Consider the following 16799-nt stretch of genomic DNA (forward strand, 5'->3'; position numbering starts at 1 on the left):
CATGGATGGAGCTGGAGGCCATTATGCTTAGCAAACCAATGCAGGAACAGAAAACCAAATACTGCATGTTCCCACTTATAAGTGGGAGCTAAGTGATGAGAACATATGGACTTACAGAGGGGAACAACACACACTGGAGTCTGTAGGAGAGTGGAGGTGGGAAGGAGGGAGATGATCAGGAAAAATAACTAATGGGTACTAGACTTAATACCTGGGTAATAAAATAATCTGTACAACAAACCCCCATGACACAAGTTTACCTATGTAACAAACTTGCACTGTACCCCTGAACTTAAAATAAAAGTTAAAAAAAAATTTGTTCTTTGAAAAATGACCATAGACGAGACTATAGTTTCTGGAAGTGGTTCTCACTATCACAATACAGAATATGAAAAATGGGAAACTACAACAATGTTGGAATCAACCTCAAAGCAAGAAATGGTCTTGAGACATTAGCTCCATACTTCATTTTTTTTTTGCTCTGAAAAAAATTCAAAGGTCCAAAGGAAAAACAAGCAATAAAAAAATACGAGTCAGGAAGAGAGCAGAACAGCACATTTATCTTAGCTGTGGAGAGAAGATATCTTTCTGTGTGTGGAGGAAATGGACAATGTCATTTTTCAAACATATGACATTAAAAGATAGTGGGGTTTTGCTGAGCAAAAAATGATAAAACAAAATCAGAGAGAAAGGAAAAACAGTCAATGGAAAAATAAATTTTACATGAAAATCATTTGACATAATACATGGAAAATATATTAAGAATTGCTACAAATACAGTTGTTATAAATTGCTGTAATACACAAATCACTCTGATACAGATACAGAAAATATAACATTGTGGTAGGTAAGATTCTAAGATGGCCCTTGTGGTAGATAGAATAATTGGCCCCCAAAATGTCCATTTTCTAATCCTCAAAACCCAGGAAAATGTCGTCTTAAGGGACTTGAGATGGGAAGATTATCCTAGATCGTGCAGGTGGGTCCAATGTAATCACAGGGATCCTTAGAAAGGAAAGAGGGAGGTAGGAGAGTCAGAGAAGGAGAGGTAAGGATGGAAGAAGAGGTTGAAGGTGTTACACTGCTGGCTTTGGAGATAGAGGAGGGAACCATTAGTCAAGGAAGGCAGGCAGCCTCTAGAAGCTAGATAAAACAAAGAAACAGATTCTATCCTAGAGCCTCCAGAAGGAATTCAGCCCTGGTAACCCATTTTAGGCTTCTGGCCTCCAGAGCAATGAGTTAATCAGTGGGTGTGGCTGTAAGCCACTACGTTTGTGGTGATTTGCTATAGCGGCAATAGGAAACCAGTATAGCCCTCAAGCTGACCACTTCCTGGTTGAGTTCAGGTAGAATCTGTGAATACAATGGGATAAAACTCGTATGATTAGGTTAGTTCATGTTAATCGAAAGGCAGGCTATCTAGGTGGGCCTTTAAAAGTTCAGGTGAGCCATTAAAAGTTCCCCGCCCTTCCTGAAAGGGTATTTGACTCCAGGGATATTCTCCATTGCTAGCTCTGGGAACAGAAGGGAACATATGGAAAGAACTTGAGAATGGACTCCAGTTGCTACGATTGATCACTGCCAACAGTCAGCAAGAAAAAGGGAACCTCAATTCTACACCCACAAGGAGCTGAATTCTGCCAACAACTTGAACATGTTCGGAAGACAATTAAGCCCAAGCTCCAGGTGAGAATGCAGCAGGCCAGCCAGTACCTTGATTACAGCCTTGTGATTCCCTGAGTATCAAACCCAGCTATGCTGTACCAGGACTTCTGATCCCCAGAGCTATGAGCTAATCAATGGGGATTGTTTTAAGCCACTAAGTTTGTGGTAATTTGTGATGCAGCAATAGAAAAGTAACATAAATGTCATGTGGAAAGATGCATGGTCTGGCTAAAAATTAAAGACATAAACATAAAAACAATTTAGCGATAATACGTTAAACTAGTAACAATAAATCCACCTGTAAACTACATGTGCTGGGTTTGGGGGAACGAGATGCATGTACATTTTTGGGGGGCACTGGGAATTGGCTCAGGCCCACTTAGGAAATTGCTTATACCTTTGACTCTGCAATTAGTAAGAAATTAGTTCGTTCAAAAATATTCATAGAAGGAACATTTATGATAAAGAAAAAGATGGAAGTAATGTGAATGTCCAACATTCAGCAACAGAGGGTGCTAAGCAAGCATCTTATCATGAAAAGAAATACCAAATAGAACACTATTAATTGTGGCATCCTGATGGGTAATATTGTTGCCTGGACAGCATGCACAATCATGTTAATGGAATAAAGCAGAGCGACAATTAACTAATACTTCACCACTCACTGGCTGTGTGCCCTTAGGCTAATGACTTAACCTCACTGTGCTCAATTTCCTCATATCTAAAATGAGCATGATTTTAGGATGCACCTCACAGGGCCATGGAGAGATTTCAAAGAGGCAATCCATGTAGAACCTGGCATAGTTCTTGGTCCTTTATAGAATCTCAAGGAATTGGCCATTACTATAACAATTATGAGTAGTATCATTATATGAAAAGGAAATGGGGCTGTGCGCAGTTCCTCACACCTGTAATCCTGGCACTTTGGGAGACCAATTTGGGAAGATTGCTTGAAGCCAGGAGTTTGAAATCAGCCCGGACAACATAACGAGACTCTATCTCTATAAAAAATAAAAAAATCAGCCTGGCATGGTGGCATGCACCTGTGGGCTCATCTACTCGGGAGGCTGAGGCAGGAGGATCACTTGAACCCAGGAGACTGAGGCTGCAGTGAGCTATAACTTAACCACTGCACTCCATCCTGGGCAACAGAGTGGGTTTCTGGCTCTAAACAAAAAAGTAAAAAAAAAAGAAAGAAAAAAAAAGAAAAAAGAAAATGAATTGGATGACTTCCGTTCCTGACACTAAAATCTCTTGATTCAACCTGGGAGGCAATATTATATGATAGGAGGCTATGTAACATAGTGTTAGGAATAAAGGCTTTTGGGTAATTAATAATAATAATAATAATAACACCTGACTCATGGTTATTAATGAAATGACTCATGTAAAATGTGTAACATAGTATCTGTCAACTCTCAACAAACCATAACTATGACTATTATTTTATTATTATTTTGGTAGGGAGTTGGTGGAGGTGAATATGGAGCCACACCTCAAATAATAGCACTTAGTCTTTAGATAACAATTGCAGCCTATCCTTTTACCTGTGACCAGTTCACACATTCTTTCTGCTCCTTGGTTTCTGCATCCCTGTTCCAGTTTTTGAGCTTTTATGATATATTCTTCATGCTCCTGCCTTAGTGATCCTCCACATCATCCCTTTGTAATTTGCTGTTGACATGATTCAACATCTGCATGATTCCTGACCACCATGGAGGTGTGTGTGTGCATGCATGCGCGTGTGTTCCCGAGTGTGTGCATACATGGGTATGTGCATGCATACACAGTATGTGTGCATGTGTGTGTGTGTGTGTTTGTAGAAGGGGGGATGTGGTTAACTTGGAAGCATAAAGAGTAAAATCTAATGATTATCTGTTGCCAGACAACATGCATTCATACATAATGTGAATGGAAGGTGGCTCCAGTCCTGTGTCCTGTGACCACTTCCCTGGCAGGGAGAACAACCTAGAGTGGAGGCAAGGCTAGATGGGAAAAGAAGGGTGAGTGGAGCGTAGCTCCTCTTGTCACCCAGTACTCTCTTGGCCACATCTTTCCTGGAGTCATTGCCACTGTCCTGCAAGCCTAAGGCAGCTATAAGGCTTAGAATTGTCCCCACCAATATACAACCTGCGTTGCCAAGTGCTTATTAAATGTGTTTTCCTGAAAAGTTAATGGGAGAACAAAATAAAATTTGTTAGGAACTGCAACTCTCTGCCCCTCTTCTGTCAGGAATTCTGTCAGGAATTCTCAAGGTAATTGTCTGTTTACCTGTCTGTTTCCATTGCTAGGCTGTCAGCATCTTGTGGGCAGGTACAGGTATTTTGTTTGAATCTTTTTCTCCAGTGTCTAGCAAATAATAACCACAGAAACTTCACAAATATTTGCTGCATGAATGAGTCAATTCTTGAGCATCAGGTCAGCAGTACCTGCTGATGGGTTCTCTTGGCTGAAAGCCTATAAAACCTCTCTGGCTGAGGCAGGCTGGTTAAATGTCTATCTAGGGACACTGCTGTTGACCACTCTTGATAATGGAAAGAGAGGCTTCTGGGCGTTGCTAGACGAAATAGAAGTGGATATAAAGGGACAAACTAAAAGATCAAAATTAACACTCAATGATAAGAAGTAGAAGTAGCAGATGCTGTTGCTTTGAGGTCCTATTGAGAGAGATCAATTTTACTATAGTAGGAGAGAGAATGGGGCCACAGGGGGACTCTTCACTAGCTGACCAGAAAAGACCACCATGGGAGTGGACAGGAACCAATATATGCTGAATAGATATAATGTGCAGAGGGTACAGAGAGGGTGACTGACTGAAATTCATCCACTTATTTAACACATATTTATTCAACACCTACTATATATCAGACCCAGGTTTGATCTACCTGTACAGCATATATCCCTGCACAGCTTATGAGGCAGACATCCACTCTGAATGGTCAGTGTCCATGATGCTTGGTTGTTAAATATTTAACTATGCCTTCTGTTAGCAGCGAACAAAAGGTCCCTACTCTCTTGGTGCTCAGTTTTTGGTCAGAGGGGATAGATGATAAGTAGAAATGCAAACAAATATATGACAGGTGATGATAAATGCTGTGAAGAAAACCAAATCAGAGTACAGGGACAGAGGTTAAATAATTTGCCTGAGACTTCACAGCAAATAAGAGGTGAAACCAGGACTTGATGAATTTGAAAGCTGACTCTAGTCACATCTGAAGAGGGGCTGTGGGAGCAGCTGGTCACGAACCTCACTGTAGTCCTACCTGAGCAAATGTCAGAAAGAGAGATCTTTTCATAAGCGATCATCAAATATTTATTGAGCCCCTAGCTGTATCAGGCAACTTGCTAAGCACTGGAGATACAGCAGCCGACAAATCAGAAAAGATCCATGCTCAGGGAGGGGTGAAGCAGAGGAGATGAATCTTAAATCATTGAAAAATAAAAAGAGATAAAAAGTGTTTCAAAAGAAGACAGAATGGTACAGGGAGATAAAAAGCAGAGCTATCCTAAAGAAAATGAAAGCCAGCTTGTAAAAGACTTACCTGCATTCCCATGTTTATTGCAGCATTATTCGTAATAGCCAAGACATGAAATCAACCTAAGTGTCCATTGATGGATGAGCAGATGTAAGAAGTACCTTTTGCCTCCCACCATGATTCTGAGGCCTCCCCAGCCGTGTGGATCTGTAAGTCCAATTAAACCTCTTTTTGTTCCCAGCTTCAGGTATGTCTTTATCAGCAGCAAGAAAACAGACTAATACAGTAAATCAGTACCAGTAGAGCTGGGCATAGCTGAAAAAATACCTGAAAATGTGGAAGTAACTTTGAAACTGGGTAACAGGCAGAGGTTGGAACAGTTTGGAGGGCTCAGTAGAAGACAGAAAAATGTGGGACAGTTTGGAACCTCCTAGAAACTTGTTGAATGGCTTTGACAAAAATGCTGATGGTGTTATGAATAATAAGGTCCAGGCTGAGGTGGTCTCAGATGGAGATGAGGAACTTGTTGGGAACTGGAGCAAAGGTGACTCTTGTTATGTTTTAACAAAGGGATTGGCGACATTTTGCCTCTGCCCTAGAGATTTGTGGAACTTTGAACTTGAGAGAGATGATTTAGGGTATCTGGCAGAAGAAATTTATTTTCCTTTTTTTTCCTTTTCTTTTTTTTTTTTTTTTTTTGAGATGGAATCTTGCCCTGTTGCCCAAGCTGGAGTGAGTGCAGTGGTGCAATCTTGGCTCACTGCAACCTCTGCCTCCTGGGCTCAAGTGATTCTCCTGCCTCAGCCTCCCAAGTAGCTGGGATTACCACCACATGTGCACCACCATGCCTGGCTAATTTTTGTATTTTTAGTGGAGACAGGGTTTCACCATGTTGGCCAGGCTGGTCTCAAACTCCTGACCTCAAGTGATCAACCTGGTGGAAGAAATTTCTAAGCAGCAAAACATTCAAAATGTGACTTGGGTGCTGTTAAAAGCATTCCATTTAAAAAGGGAAACAGAGAGTAAAAGTTCAGAAAATTTGTAACCTGATGATGCAATAGAAAAGAAAAACCCATTTTTTGAGAAATTCAAGCCAGCTGCAGAAATTTGCATGAGTAGCAAGGAGCCTAATGTTGATCCCCAAGACCATGGGGAAAATGTCTCCAGGCCATGTCAGAGACCTTCACGACATCCCCCTCCATCACAGGCCTGGAGGCCCAGGAGGAAAAAGTGGTTTCATGGGCTGGGCCCAGGGTCCCTGTGCTGTGCAGCCTAGGGACTTTGTGCCCTGTGTCCCAGCCACTCCAGCCATGGCTGAAAGGGGCCAATGTAGAGCTTGGGCTGTGGGTTTAGAGGGTGGAAGCCCCAAGCCTTGGCAGCTTTTATGTGGTGTTGAGCCTGTGTGTGCACAGAAGTCAAGAATTGAGGTTTGGGAACCTCTGCCTAGATTTCAGAAGATGTATGGAAATGCCTGTGGCAAAAAGTTTGCTGCAGGGGTGGGGCTCTCATGGAGAACCTCTGCTAGGACAGTGCAGAAGGGAAATGTGAGGTTGGAGCCCCTCCACAGAGTCCCTACTGGAGTACTGCCTAGTGGAGTTGTGGGAGGAGGGCCGCCGTCCTCCAGACCCCAGAATGGTAGATCCACTAGCAGCTTGCACCATGCTCCTAGAAAAGCCGCAGACACTCAATGCCAGCCTGTGAAAGCAGTGAGGAGGGAGGCTGTATCCTGCAAAGCCACAGGGGTAGAGCTGCCCAAGACCATGGGAACCCACCTCTTGCATCAGTGTGACCTGGATGTGATACCTGGAGTCAAAGGAGGTCATTTTGAGCTTTAAAATTTAACTGCCTTGCTGGATTTCAGACTTGCATGGGCCCTGTAACCCCTTTGTTTTGGCCAATTTCTCCCATTTGGATCAGCAGTATTTACTTAGTACCTGTATCCCCATCATATCTAGGAAGTAACTAGCTTGCTTTTGATTTTGCAGGCTCATAGGTGGAAGGGACTTACCTTGTCTCAGATAAGACTTTGGACTGTGGACTTTTGGATTAATGCTGAAATAAGTTAAGACTTTGGGAGACTGTTGGGAAGGCACGATTGGTTTTGAAATGTGAGGACATGAGATTTGGAGGGGCCAGGAGCAGAATGATATGGTTTGGCTGTGTCCCCACAAAAATCTCAACTTGAATTGTATTGTCCAGAATTCCCATGTGTTGTGGGAGGGACCCAGTGGGGGCGGGGTGTGTGTAATTGAATCATGGGGGCTGGTCTTTCCCGTGCTATTCTCGTGATAGTGAATGAGTCTCACAAGATCTGATGGGTTTATCAGGGGTTTCTGCTTTTGCTTCCTCCTCATTTTTTCTTGCCGCTGCTATGTAAGAAGTGCCTTTCACCTCCTGTGATGATTCTGAGGCCTCTCCAGCCATGTGGAACTGTAAGTCCAATTAAACCTCTTTTTGTTCCCAGTTTTGGATATGTCTTTAACAGCAGTGTGAAAACAGACTAATACAGCAGATAAAGAAAATGTGGTACATGTACACAATAGAATACTACTCAGTCTTAAAAAAGAAGGAGATCTTGTCATTTGTGACAACATGGATGAAACTGGAGGACATTTTGCTAAGTGAAATAAGCCAGGCATAGACAGAAATATATTGCATGATCTTACTTTTATGTGGAATCCGAACAAATGGAACTCATAGCAGCAGAGGAAAATAATGGTTACCAGGGGCTGGGAGGTGTGCAGGAGAGGTATGGAGATGTTGGTCAAAGGATACAATGTTTCAGCTAGACAGGATGAATAAATTCTGGATGTCTATTGTGTAGCATGGTGACAGCATGCACTTCAAAATTGCTAAGAGATAGGTCTTAAATGTTCTCACCATAAAAATTTAAGGATGTGGCATGATGGATATGTTAATTAGCTTGATTTAATCTTTTCACAATGTGTAGATATGTCGAAACTTCCCATTGTATGCCATAAATATATACAATTTTTTTCCTTAAATATTTTTTCTTTTGTAGTGATGGGATCTCACTATGTTGTCCAGGCTGGTCTTGAACTCCTGGCCTCAAGTGGTCCTCCTGCCTTGGCCTCCCAAAGTGCTGGGATTATAGGCATGAACCATTGTACCTGGCCAATATATATAATTTTTATTTGTTGATTTAAAAATTAATAAAAATTAAAAAATGAAAAAGCAGGGCTATTTTCATTTGGTGGAGGATGACCTCCCTCAGAAAGCTGTGTGTTAGCTGAGTGTGCCTGTTCTGTGCTTCCACTTTCACCTGTGAGATGGTGTTTGTTATAAGCCTGTTGACTTTGAAGAGCATCACTCCTTTCTGTCTGGCTCCCTACATTTTCCTTCCTTTGTGTATGTCAGCGAGGGCTGAGTCCTTCCCAGCTCTCTTCAATTTGTGATTCTGATGCTGTCCAGATGTGCTTAGCAGGCTCTGTCATCTCCCCAGTCAGACCACTGAGCTCTTCCAATTACCAGCCAGTCACTTGGAATCATGCCTCTGACCCATTCATTCAGGGCAGATGCCTTCTCCCAGGCATCGTTAGAATTCTGGACAGAAGAGAGTGGGAAGGAGCCCAGATTCTGCCCTGAGATTTTCCAGAAACGGAGAGCTGCAGTGTCCGAGGAGGAAGAGATAAGAGGCAGGAATTGGAAAGAGCTGAAAGCTCTCTTCCCAGGCAATTGGGAAGTAAGAACTATTTATCCTATTTATTGGATGATTGTCAGTAAGTCTTGCCAATTGCCTGGAAATATCCTGGCACTACAATGAGGTCATATTCACCTCTGTGACCTATGCCCTTTGCTCTTTCTTATCTGTCCACATGGATAAGATGTGTTCTGCTGTGTTCTGTATGTTTTTCCCTCACAAAAGATTCCAGAGCACTGCTGCTGGATTCTGGGTTGTTGTCCCTTACATAGGATTCCAGACTTCCATGAGTGTCTCAATGTTTGACCCTCAGATAAGATTCCAGAACACAGTGGCTGGGTTCTGAGTGCTAGTCGCCCAACTAGGATTCCAGAACACTGCTACGAAGTTCTGAATGTGCAACACCTATCTCTTGGGTCAGGCACAGAAAAGCTGCCACATGGGAGTGACTTATTCCTGCCTGTGTTTGTGAGGCCCCTATTGGTTATTTCTTCTTTTCCTTACCATTATCAACCTAGCTCAGGTGCTGCTGGGTTGGAACCAGAAGACCCTGGCTGGAACTGTAGCCCTCCTTTTCTGGCTCTCTGATCTGGGGACGTCAACACAGAACTAACAGGTGTTGAGCACCTTTCCTGTGATAGGCAAGAGGTTAAGTGCTTTATGTCAACTATTTTATATTATTCTTATAGCAGGCCTATGAAGGGAGGTGCTTTTTTTTTCCCTTGAAAAGAATCACAAAACAACCGAGGCCGAGATAAATTAGGTAGTTTGCTAAAAGGAACACAGTTAGGTGGTAGAAAAGCTTATGACTGTCACTCATGAAACACTGTGTTCAGTGTTGTACCTATGCCATCTTTTAAAATCTCTGCAATAGTCTTTAATTTTTTTGAGATGGAGTCTCATTCTGTTGCCCAGGCTGGAGTGCAGTGGTGCGATCTCGGCTCAACGCAATCTCCGCCTCCCAGGTTCAAACGAATCTCCTGCCTCAGCCTCCCGAGTAGCTGGGATTACAGGCATGCATCGCCATGCCTGGCTAATTTTTATATTTTTAGTAGAGATGGTGTTTCACCATGTTGGCCAGGCTAGTCTCAAACTCCTGACCTCAAGTGATCTGCCCACCTCGGCCTCCCAAAGTGCTAGAATTACAGGCATGTGCAATAGTCTTAAACCTAAGTATGACAACCCCATCTTTTATACATGAGGACATTAAAAAGCAAAAAAAAGTAAGAAACTTTCCCAAAGTCACACAGCTTGTAAATGGCAGAGGAAGAACTTCAGTTTAGTCATTCTCCTTCCAAAGTCCAAGCCTACACCATCTTTCTGAACCTCAGCCTTCCCTTCTATGGTGAAGGGAGCCCCATTGTGATAAACAGCTGTGAGGGAGGACATCTTGGAGTCACACCTTTCTTCTCTTGGGTCTGCACCAGTTCTGATGTTTGAGGGAGATGCCTATAGGGACTGGGAGAGGTTGGGTCACACTAGAGTCCCTGAGATCTGATACAGGGATGATCTTTTTGAGCCAGCTTGGGTTTTCCTAAATATTCCAGAGTAGGAGGCATTAGAGAAACAGACGTTGAACAAAGCAGCTACTGGGGCTCCTGCTTGGTTAAGGGAAAGCGTTTTTCATGTCCACCTGTGGCCAAGAAGGAGAGTGATATGGTTTGGCTTTGTGTCCTCACTCAAATCTCACCATGAATTGTAATAATCCCCACATGTCATGGGAGGGACCCAGTGGGAGATAATTGAATCATGGGGGCAGGGTTTTCCCGTGCTGTTCTCATGATAGTGAATAAGTCTCATGAAATGTGATTTTTTTTTTTTTGAGACCGCGTTTCACTCTTATCACCCAGGCTGGAGTGCGGTGGCGTGATCTTGGCTCACTGCAACCTCTGCCTCCTGGGCTCAGGTGATTCTCCTGCCTCAGCCTCTTGAGTAGCTGGGATTACAGGCACTCGCTGCCATGCCCAGCTAATTTTTTTTTGTATTTTTAGTAGAGATGGGGTTTCACCTTGTTGGCCAAACTGGTCTTGAACTCCTGACTTGAGGTGATCCACCCGTCTCGGCCTCCCAAAGTGTTGGGATTACAGGTGTGAGCAGCCACACCCGGCTGAGAGCTGATGGTTTTATAAAGGGGAGTTCCCCTGCACATGCCCTCTTGCCTGCCACCATGTGAGATATGGCCTTACTCCTCCTTTGCATTCCACCATGATGCCAGCCATATGCAACTGTGATTCAATTAAACCTCTTTCCTTTATAAATTACCCAGTCTTGGGTATGTCTTTATTAGCAGCATGAGAACAGACTAATATAGAGAGATATTAACGTGTATTCCCTGCATGGCAGGCGGTGCAGAGGGCAAAGCACCAGATTGAGGGCTAGCAGCACTGGGCCAAAATGTCTGGGCTGTTCCTTATCAGCTGTGTGAGCCTGGATTAGTCTCCTAATCCCTCGAGGCTCGGTATCCCTCTGTGGAAGTGGGAAAAGGCACTCCCTCACGCAGTGAATTGCTAAGAGCATTTTATGGACTACCGAGTGCTTTATACATGTGACGTTAATTTCCTTCCTTTGGGTAGTAAACGAGACATGCTGGGGCTCCATTGTTTAATAGGTTTCTAGGTCTGACTCCAGGATCTCCTGATGTGCCCTGGGATGTGGATGTGTCAAAGTATCAAAGAATGGAAAGAGCAAGAGATGAAGTAGATACAGAAGATTCTGAGATAGCTTCACTCCAGTCCCATGAAAGTGACAAATTGGCTGTACAATCACTCAATTGCTAACTTTTCCAGCACCTCCCACGTGCCTGGTCCTGGACTTTGCACTGCTAGGGGTAGAAGAAAACCCACTGGTCTTGTCTGATGGGAGTTTTTTGACAAGGACAACACCAAGTCAGAACTATTAGACATGGAATTTAATTCGGAACTAAGCTGGATGGGAAATGGAGGTGTACAGATTCTGGAAAGAAAGGCTGATGGAGAGATGAGAGTAATCAGGGAAGGCTTTGGCAGAACCAGAGCTTGAGAGGGACTGAAAGGAGCAGGAAAGGTAGTGGTGGCTGTAGTGACATCCCCTTCATCCCACAACATGTGGCAATTACCAGCTTCCTACTGCTAAAAAAAGCATCAAGCACTGACTCTATCCTAGGCACAGAGCCAAATCCTTTATGTCATTCAAGTCTCCCAACCCTTTGAGGTGACACCACTTCACAGATGAGAAAACAGGCAGGGGAAAAAAGGTGTTTCCAGGTCACATACCTAGTCAATGGCAGAGGCGGATTCTAACTCTGGACTGTCTGGTATATCCAGAGTTTGTGCCCCTAACCACAAAGCTGTACATTGAAGGCATGACAGACCTATGTGAAACACTCTTTGTTGTCCAGCCAGGCTGAGAATGTAGGGGCAATGGAAAGGTTAGTACTTGTCAGGAGCAGAAAAAGAGAAATTTCTTTCTTATTCATTCTTTTGTTTTTCCCTTACTGCAGGAGGGACTTTGGGGCCAAGATGTTTTTGCCCAAGAGATGCTTTTGGTATGGAGAGCTGAGAGGAACTACACTGTGATGGAGAAGCGAAGTCTGGGTGCTTTGGGCTGGTTCAGGCTCTGAATCCAGAATAGAGAGTGGGGCCTGAGGGTGCATTGTGTAGTCCTCAGTGGAGCACATGAGGGCAGAGAAGAGGGGTTGTAGCAGGAATCCACACCTGCAGCTACAACATGGCCTATACTGGGAGAATGTGAGGCATAAAGGTCAAGAGTTGATCTAGCCATGGAAGGCCAAGCTCCAACAGCCCCATGAAATAGAAGGATCATGATCCCAAATGAGACTCAGCCTGGCTCTCAATCCCCAGGGGAAGGAGTCCTGAACTGAGGAATCAGGCAATGCCCAGCTCTCCTTCAAATATGCTGTGGGGCCATGGAGCGAATCATATCCTCTCCCTTGGCCTCAGTTTCTGCATCTAATAACATGGGGCATTTGGACCAGATGAATTCTGAATAGGTTGGGTGATTGTAGAGTTGTATTCAGGACAGTGACTAAGCATTTTCCATGTTTTGAGATGATAGTTCACCATTTTCCTTAAGGGGCTGAATCCCTTTGGCCTGACTGCCTGACTAAAGTCTCAGCTTTCGGACCCTACATCAATAAGGAGCTGGAGAGAGGATGGAGGTCTCCCCACTACCCTAGGGAAATGGGGACTGGGAGGGCTGGGGTGATGGAGCAGTCACTGCCTGCATCCTAGAATAGCTGCAGCCTTCCTGGCATCTGCCATCCTGGCTGCAAACTCCCATCTCATTGGCTGCTCCTTGTCCCTGCCGTCTGGCAGGCACTGCTTTCCAGGTTTTTGTGGCACCGACTAAGCAGCCTCCTTGCAAGCTACAGCATGCTGACTTCTTTCTCCACGTGGTTGGGATCATAATAGCAACTCTCCTCTGGTTCCCTCCATCCTGCCTCACTTCACCTCCCTGATGGGTGTGGACAGAGGGGTAGTTTAGGACAGTGGGAAGGGGCCTATACTTGGCATCAGGGGTCTCAAGTTCTTCCTACCCATTTGCTATGTACCTGGGCACAAGTCTAAATATCTTTCCTGGCTTCAGCATCTTCACCTGTGAAATGGGTGTGATCAAGCTGTTGTTCTACTGCTGTTGACCAGGGTGGTCATCCCTGTGGTTCACAGCTGGAGTCCCTTTTTCTTGGCCAGTGCCCAAATTATATGGGTTGTTTAATAATTGAAATATCTCCCTGAGGATAATAACGTCAGGGCATTCACATAGAACTTGCTGTGAGAATTCAATGGAGATAAATGAAGGATGGGAGCAAGTGCTTTGGGAACTGTGAAGTCATTATCAAGCAGCGAATACACCTGTCTGTCCAGTACCCATTTGTCTCCTCTGTCTTGAAGGTACATTTCACCTTGATTTTCCACTCCCTCATTCTTAACCATATAGTTTAGTTGGGACTTGCTCCACTCCCAGGTCCAAGTCTGCATGTGAGCAGGCCTGGGCAGGTGAGCATGTCTTCCTCTGGCTGCAGTGATAGGTTGAGAGATGAATCAAACCGAAAAAGCCTTATCCAAGCCAATCCTGGGGTAGGACCCAGACCTGATCAATAAGAACACACATGTTCTCACTGTGATAATGGCTTAGGGATAGGCTTATGACCTGAGTTAGACCAATTCAATGATTTTTCTGAGATTATTCTCACTGGAATGGGTGGGAAAACTCCTTTCTCTTTTAGTTGATGAGTTTGGAGGCTGTGACTCATGGCTTTTTTTTTTTTTTTCTTTTTTTCACACAGAGAAAGCCTGCCTGGGTAGAAGAGAAAGGAGCCAAGCAAAACCAAAAAACGGATATGAGATGAAAAGGAAAGAGAGTAGAGTCCTGGTGACACCAAGTCCTGGCTCTCTTTGGTCCGTAATGCCCTCATTCCTTTAGCTCCTCCTTCAAGCAGAGTAAAGAACAGAGGGTAGAAAGCTGTGGGATACACTTCTACAGTTTTACATTGGTGATCAGGGAAGGCATTTCTACTAAGGTTAAATATGATCTGAGATCTGAATAAAGTAAGGGAGTGAGTCCTGTAGATACACAGGGGAAGAGAATTCCAGACAGAGGGAATAGAAGGTGCAAACGCTCTGAGATGGGAGGGAGCTTGGTATGTTCAAGGAATTGCAAGTGCACCAATTGTGTCTGGAGCTGAGTGAGAAAATAATAACTTATCCTAGAACTTCCCTCTGGGGTGTCTCAGCTATGGAGTTTCTCTCTGCCTGGACTAGAGTTGATGTTGGGACCTGAACTGCAGCTCCATGGGCTTTGGTGCCTGTAGCTGCCAGGGGCTAGAAAGGTCAGAGACTAGCACTGAGGTGTTTTTTTTTTTTTTTTTTTTTCTCTGTAATCCTATATCTGTCAATATCCAAAAGATATGACCTCCTTCTAATTAGCTTCCTCTAATAACTCACCCAGGAGCTGTCATAAACTACTGTTTCTACAGGGATTCAGAGAAGGGAACAATTCTGTGTGGCTAGAGTAGACAGAAAGGCTTCAGTGGGAACGATTCCTTTCATTACAATTGCTGAGGTGTGACATTCCATGAACACATGCCAATTTGTTCCCTGTGTGTTTGTTCCTTTCTTCATTCATTTAACAAGAATTTATTGAGTATCTGATATCTGCCAAGGTATACAGAAAGGCACTGAATATACAAAGATGAATCAGTCACGGTTTTTGCTTTCAAGGATCTCAGTCTGGGGTGGGTGTGGAGGAGGCAGCCATGTAAACAGACAATTAGAGAGAAACATGGCAGGTGCTGGAACCAAGGTAGTAACGCGGTGCTGGATGGGAGCCCTGAGGGAGGAGGGACAGTTTTACCCAGAAAAGCCAGGGTGATCTACACTGACCTCTGAATTGGACATTGAAGACACAGGGAAATTTGACCAGTGGAGGGGATAGCACATGTTAACAGTATGTAGTCATGGGAAAGGATGGGATTAGGAAATGGCAAACATTTAGTATAGAGGGTTTTGGGGTTTGGGAGTTGGTAGGTAAAATAGAGGGGAAGTGGTTGAGGTAAACCCAGTCTGCATTAGACTTTGTTCTGCTGATGTGGAGAATCACTGGGGATTCAAAGCAAGGGAGTAGTAGCAACAGATTAGATTGTTACATAATATAATAATATAATACATAAAATATAATATACTATTATAATATAATATGATAATCATGGGAGTTAGTCTGAAACATAAATGGTTAGTTGTTTGGGTTGAGACAGAGTTACCAACTCAATGCCAACAGGGGCCAGGCAGAAAACAGAACAAGGAGCAAGGTCAGCAGGTCGTACAGCCCTGCAGAGGGTAGGTGCTACTCAACTTAGTCAATTGTTGCCCCAATAGAAGCTTAGGTCCAGGGCTGTCAGAGCTTCTGAGTTTTCAAGAGCAGCTGGAAATCCGGATCCTTATGTAAAAAAATCTCACCATTTTTAAATGTTGGCAACTACTTAAAATTCTACAAAATGTTGTGTGGGCCAAGTGTAACACATCTGCCAGCCTGATCTATCTGCAGGCCACTGGTTTGCAACTTCTGGGTTGAGAAAAGAGTTTTCTTTCTTCAAAAGAGAGATGAGATGAAAATAGTTTTGGATCCAATGATTCAGGCCTGAAATGACCTTCTTTCATTCTTGTTCTAGAAAATTCCTAATCATTACTTAAGGCTCAGTTGCAAATCCCTTTGTGAAGCTTTCCTCATCACCTCCTCTCTCCCCGACACCCTCAACGACTTCCCACATCTCCCAAGCCTGTGTTCGCTGCATCTTTAACATGCTCTGATACCTGAAAACAAAGGCAAAAACAAAAACAAAAGTTGTGGAGCAGTAGAGAAGCCAGGGCCAGAAAAGACATAGAATTGTTGATTAACGGATGGAACCAAGACTTGCAGAAGTAGAAGAAACTCACAATACAGGCTCCCTCCTCCTAATAGGACTGTCTGGGATGAGAAGAAGCAACAGAATCTGAAAGGAAAGATGAGTTGCTTGAGAAGAGGTTGGACTTCAAGAACTCAATAGTGAAGCTCAACTTCGAGGCTCAATATTGAGTTTATGTAGGATGTAATTCTTAAGCACGGTTATGTACCATTTTTGAGTCCGTAATCACATCTGTCTTTAGTTACTGCTAATTCTGAGATGCTGAAGACTGACCTGGGAGTTTTCCATGAAGGGATTTAAGCTGTGGGGGTGGAGAGGACATCTGTTGTTTTTGCTGTCCAATTGCCTTTCATTTTTCTCTTAATTTCTCCAGGGATCAATTCCTCCCCAGCTTTCAGTCCATGTGCTTCTTTTTTTTTTTTTTTTTTTTTTTTTTGAGATGGAGTCGCACTGTGTTGCCCAGGCTGGAGTGCAGTGGTGTGAGCTTGGTTCATTGCAACCTCCACCTCCCGGGTTCAAGTGATTCTCTTCCCTTAGCCTCCCGAGTAGCTGGGACTACAGGTGGCCACCATCACACCTGGCTAATTTTTTGTAGTTT

The 16799-nt window shown here is 43.8% G+C and overlaps 1 long non-coding RNA gene across 1 annotated transcript; it reads left to right on the forward strand.

The window, feature by feature from the left end:
* The first annotated feature begins 1469 nt into the window (after positions 1 to 1469).
* Positions 1470 to 16567, forward strand: LOC129048613 (uncharacterized). The gene is made up of 5 exons (XR_008511107.1): positions 1470 to 1686; positions 5231 to 5350; positions 7520 to 7573; positions 14087 to 14198; positions 15968 to 16567. It is a non-coding gene; the product is annotated as an uncharacterized LOC129048613 (long non-coding RNA).
* Positions 16568 to 16799: the final 232 nt, after the last annotated feature.

Source organism: Pongo abelii, chromosome 9 (genome assembly GCF_028885655.2).
Source record: "Pongo abelii isolate AG06213 chromosome 9, NHGRI_mPonAbe1-v2.0_pri, whole genome shotgun sequence".
Classification (NCBI taxonomy): domain Eukaryota; kingdom Metazoa; phylum Chordata; class Mammalia; order Primates; family Hominidae; genus Pongo; species Pongo abelii.